Consider the following 6040-nt stretch of genomic DNA (forward strand, 5'->3'; position numbering starts at 1 on the left):
TACACAGCCTGGAGGTGTGTTTTGGGTCATTGTCCTGTTGAAAAACAAATGATAGTCCCACTAAGCCCAAACCAGATGGGACGGTGTATTGCTGCAGAATGCTGTGTTAGCCATACTGGTTAAGTGTGCCTTGAATTCTAAATATATCACAGACAGTGTCAACATTAAAGCACCCCCACACCATCACACCTCCTCCTCCATGCTTCACGGTGGGAACCACACGTGGATATCATCTGTTCACCTACTCTGCGTCTCACAAAGACACAGCGGTTGAAACCAAAAACCTCAAATTAGGACTCATCAGACCAAAGGACAGATTTCCACCGGTCTAATGTCCATTGCTGGTGTTTCTTGGCCCAAGCAAGTCTCTTCTTCTTATTGGTGTCCTTTAGTTGTGGTTTCTTTGCAGCAATTCGACCATGAAGGCCTGATTCACATAGTCTCCTATGAACAGTTGATGTTGAGATGTGTCTGTTACTTGAACTCTGAAGCATTTATTTGGGCTGCAATCTGAGGCTGGTAACTCTAATGAACTTATCCTCTGCAGTGGAGGTAACTCTGGATCTTCCTTTCCTGTGGCGGTCCTCATAAGAGCCAGTTTAATCATAGCGCTTTATAGTTTTTGCGATTGCACTTGAAGAAACTTTCAAAGTTCTTGAAATTTTACGGATTGACTGACCTTCATGTCTTAAAGTAATGATGGACTGTCGTTTCTCTTTGCTTATTTGAGCTGTTCTTGCCATAATATGGACTCTGTCTTTTACCAAATAGGGCTATCTTCTGTTTACCACCCCTACCTTGTCACAACACAACTGATTGGCTCAAATGCATTAAGAAAGAAAGAAATTCCACAAATGAACTTTTAACAAGGCACACCTGTGAATTTAAATGCATTCCAGGTGACTACCTCATGAAGCTGGTTGAGAGAATGCCAAGAGTGTGCAAAGCTGTCATCAAGGCAAAGGGTGGCTACATTGAATAATTTCAAATCTCAAATATATTTGGATTTTTTTAACACTTTTTTGGTTACTACATGATTATGTGTTATTTCATATGTGTTATTTCATAGTTTTGATGTCTTCATTATTATTCTACAATGTAGAAAATAGTTTTTTTTAACAACCTTGAATGAGTAGGTGTTCTAAAAGTTTTGACTGGTAGTGTATATGTGTGAAATTTGTTTTGATTTAGAATGGACCAATATCATGGACCTCTCTCTCGAAACTGTGGTTCATTTTCATGCCAGCCAGGTAGGCTATACTCCTGTTGTAAAGATAAGCAATGTGCTTAATATTAGGAAAGTTGAGAAAAAAAATATAGTAGGCCTAGCCTATAGAAAGGTGATGGGATATTGTGAATGTGTAGTGTGGAGCTAAATGCGGAGCTATTTAATGACGATTGCATTGCCCTTGCAGATACTGTATGATTCTTGGGCTGCGGGCTTGTGTTGAAGTGTTCTAGCTTGTAATGTCAAAAGCCATGCTGTCGGCATCCTCAGATACTGCCTGGGAAGGTGCACCTTACCTGCCTCTTATCTCCAAATAATTTCAAACAGGAGGATTTCTGTATTTCTGTAACAAATCAACTTCCTGTCAGGACACAGTGTTTCATTGGGTCACTGTGTTCGGGGACATCTAGCTATTAGAAGAGGCATTTTAATGAAGTGTAAGTGCCTGCTTCGTGCTGGCCACCAGAAGACCAGATATGTTGTGTGTGGTATGCTAATAAACATCAGCATTCAACACCCACAGCGTAGTGTTGTCAGTGTGTGGACTTAAAGAGTATTACAGTAAGATCTTTCAGCACTCCCAGGGTTACTATGCATCATTATTATATAGACTAATACCACCACGGTATATTCCATACAGGAACATGTCCACTCACTGAGTTATCTGATAGCTTGTGTTTTATTCCATTTGTTACGAGTTATGATAATGTTATAGTGGTATGGTGAAATGACTAAAATAATGGCACACTACGCATACTGTACCATATAGATTTAGAAGCATAATTGTATGTGGGACTGTAACGCCCTTGCGATCCTTTCCCTTTTTTGACACGCTGTTAGGAGCCTGTTACCAGCTGATTGAAAAGCCAGGTGCTTTCCTCCTCTCACGTTTCTCATGGTGGCTGTTTTTCTATGTGTGCTTTTGGGTCAGTACGAACTTCACAACCTTTCCAGCAACTTGGAAGGTGACTCTCTGCTTACACTGGCAACCCAGGACCCGCAAATGCAATGAAGCTCGTACGTGAACTTTACCAAGCTTGTTAATGCTGAATTTAAGCAATGGCTAATACACCTCTTGTAAAAATGATTACATAGTTTGCTACATGTACTAATGTAATGTATAAGAATTGTTGTTCATGACTTATATATGATAACGTGTTCTCATAAATACATGGAGGCAGGTTTTGCGGCATAGGTTAAGCCTAGTCTTGGACTAAAAAGCACTTTCAATGGAGATTCACTGTCTGGGAAACCATCCCATGGTGTACCATGTATACATGAGTTACAAACAGTTTACTAAGTAGGCCCTGGAAGGAATAGGACTTGGTATCCTACATTGTGCTTACAGAGCAGGGGTACAGACAAGGTAAACATGTAACGGCTGTCTTTGGAAGAAGAGGACCAAGGTGCAGCGTGGAATTTGTTCATCTTTTATTTTGGATGAAAAAAGGCACTTCACAAAGAAAAAACAAACAACAGCCAAACAGTCCTGTCAGGTATCCTAACACACTAAACAGAAATTAACCACCCACAAAACCAAAAGGAAAACAGGCTACCTAAGTATGACTCCCAATCAGCGACAGCGATGTACAGCTGTCCCTGATTGAGAGCCATACCAGGCCAAAACAAAGAAATACAAAAACATAGAAAAAAGGACATAGAATGCCCCAAAACACACAGAAAAACACCCCTGCCACGCCCTGACCAAACTACAATAACAAATAACCCCTTTTACTGGTCAGGACGTGACAAAACATTAACCAGCATTAAAGATATTAAAGATGTTTGCACTAAATATGTTTTCCCTATAGCTGCGTCAGAGCAACATAAATCCCATAACACTCCTTAATCACAGGATATCCCAAGCCGGAGGTCCCTGCACACACACGGTGTCATGTTGACATTGTTAGTTTCTTAGCGACAGGGAACCCAGAGATTTATGTGGCACCACCAGCATGCAGGCGGCAGCCCAATTGGTCTGTAAGATTTCTCTTACTCTCTTCACCCTTTACTCACTCTATCCTCTACCTTCTTTCTCACCCTTTCATTTCTTATCCTTCGATTTGTCTATTATCCCCCTTTCCTCTATCCCATGTGGCCATCCTCACTTTTCCAAATGTATTTTGGTTTCTCTTGCTTAGCTATCTGTGGCCTGTGATATATTCTCTGTCCTTGACACCATACACCACTCCATAGTGCTATGCAGAGCCTTATATATTGGTATATTGATATATATTGGTAGGCCGTCATTGTAAATAAGAATTTGTTCTTAAATGACTTGCCTGGTTAAATAAAGGTTAAATAAATACATAGAAAATATTGAGAGGCTTTGGTGCCATGAACATGGCTGTATGCTGATAATATACACTCCTACATGGGACCCTGTATTACCCACTACTCAATGTGTGTGTGAGTGGGCAGGTTAAAGCATATGAGCTGGACAGGAAACATTTGAACTCCTCACATAAAACATCAATATACCGCTCACTTTTGCTGGTCGACATGTTCTGTAACAGAATTATCCAATTTGATCACACATCAAAACAGTGTTTCATCTAGAAACTACAGTATGGAGATGTTTATGCATTTTCTTAAATCCCTTTTTAAAGCTAAGCAACAAACTCATAAGATTCCATTCTTGAAGATTCCAACTCTCATGTGCACCAGTGTCATCTTCCCCCAGCTTTCTGGTAGACTGGCATTCATCAGGCCTGGTGCTGATAGGCTCCTCTGGATGCAACCTGGACTCATGGGTAGATGTAACATAGTAAATGTAAATCCTGACACTCCAATTAGTATGATATGTTACGTTTCCTATGGTATGTATTAATTTGTGGATGTCCATCATCCATTTCGTATGATATGTTATGAATTACAATTCGTATGATATGTTACAAATTGCAATTCGTACAATATGTAAAGCATTTGCTAAACTTATGACATGTTATGAATTCCAATTTGTTATGGCTAATGTTAGCCATTAGCCAGGTGGCTAACGTTAGCTAGTCTAGAAGTTAGGGTTTGGAGTTAGGGTAAAATGTTAAGGTTAGGGGAAGGGTTAGCTAACATGCTAAGCAGTTGCAAAGTTTCTAATTAGCTAAAATGCTATAGTTGTCCTTGATGAGAATCGAACATGAAACCTTTGGGTTACTAGATGTTCACGGTATACGCCCGACCAACCACCCAACTTTCTTTTTTGCCTTAAGTAATCTTCTGTCTTATGTAACCATACCGAACGTAACATATCATACTAATTTGAGTGTCCTGGATTTACATTTACTTTGTTACGTCTGGTCTATGAGACAAGGCTGCTGGATGAGAGCTATTTGTGGAGAAAGTAAAAGGTGACCAATTGCCTAATGCTGATGGACAGGCTGCTGTTTACGAATCATTTATGAATAAGGATGGATTTTTCATTCAACAAAACATCAGTGGTTAGTTTGAGAGAGATTGGAGAGCTGCAATAACATAAATATAGGTCAGGTATAACATTCAAAATCATATTCAGATATATTCATACATTGTTATAATATTTGTATTTCATACTTCCATATATGGGCTGCCACTAGAAAGAAGACAATCAGACATATTTTTCTGATATAACTTTCCCCACGTTGCTTGAGTGTTTTCTACCGTCATATGTCTTCCCACCTGACACAGTGGCATATCTTTTTTACTAACAAATTACTTTGTCGCTCTCTCCCTTCTTCCATTCAAGCTCTCCTTTTTCCTTCAGCTGTCCTCGTCGCCTCATCCCTTCCTTTCCCAAGTTAACAGAGCAAGGTGGGATGAACATGGAGATGGGGATAAGGTTGAGGTTAAAGGTTACAGGGCACTGCCTAACATAATGCTGTGTGTTTGTAGGACCAAAGTGGTAGCTGGTGATGTGGGGTGGGGGGCAGAGCGATGGAGCTCAACACTGAGCCTCTGAAAATAAGGGGCTACACCTCACAGCTGTGTACATAGACTAAAAACAGACAAAGGAACGTTGAGGCTAACTGACGAGGGGTGGCCATGTTGACACAGGAGTTCCAGAACATTCTGTCTCTAAAGCTATACTGCTGGCATTCTACAATCCCCCTAGCCTGACTCATTCTTATAAATATGAGGGAGAGGAGAAGTGTGATTGGAAGACAGAGAGTGAGAAGGGTAGAGACCAATTGGGAGATGGGTAGAGACTGAGAGGGAGAGGAGTGGTAGAGAGACAGAAGGAGAAGGGTAGAGTCAGAGGGAGAAGGGTTGTAGAGACACAGGGGGATAAGGGTGGTAGAGACACAGAGAGAAGGGTGGTAAAGACACTGAGACAGAGTGAAACTATGGCTTAGAATTCAGCAAAGATGAGATGGGAGTAAAGGCTGTACCAGAGAGCCAGGCAGAGAATTGAATAGAAGATGGACAGCAGAAGGATTTTCACGAGGGACAGAGCAACAGATCAGAGAAGAAATTTGAGGAGAGGGGTTGGACTTAACCAGTGACTCAATAGTGTCCTGGCAACACTGTATTATTGGACTGTGAAGCATGACTGCTTTGATGTGGTTTTATGTGCCCGCTTGAATATGCGTGCCTGTCAAGCCATGCAATAAAATAAGAGATTAATGGCAGGACAGGGTATGAGATCTGAATGACAGTTCTCTGACACTGCAATAGCTAAACATAATAAACACATCTTATTACACTACTGTATGCAGCCATTACACGACGTACTTTTTCTCTTTTTACTCAGCATGTCCCCCACCCAACCCACTCTTGAATATATATCCAGTGGCATCATACTGGCTAGTGGCTATCAATACCATAGTCAGACAGACACAG

Source organism: Salmo salar, chromosome 03 (assembly GCF_965601325.2).
Source record: "Salmo salar chromosome 03, fSalSal1, whole genome shotgun sequence".
Lineage (NCBI taxonomy): Eukaryota > Metazoa > Chordata > Actinopteri > Salmoniformes > Salmonidae > Salmo > Salmo salar.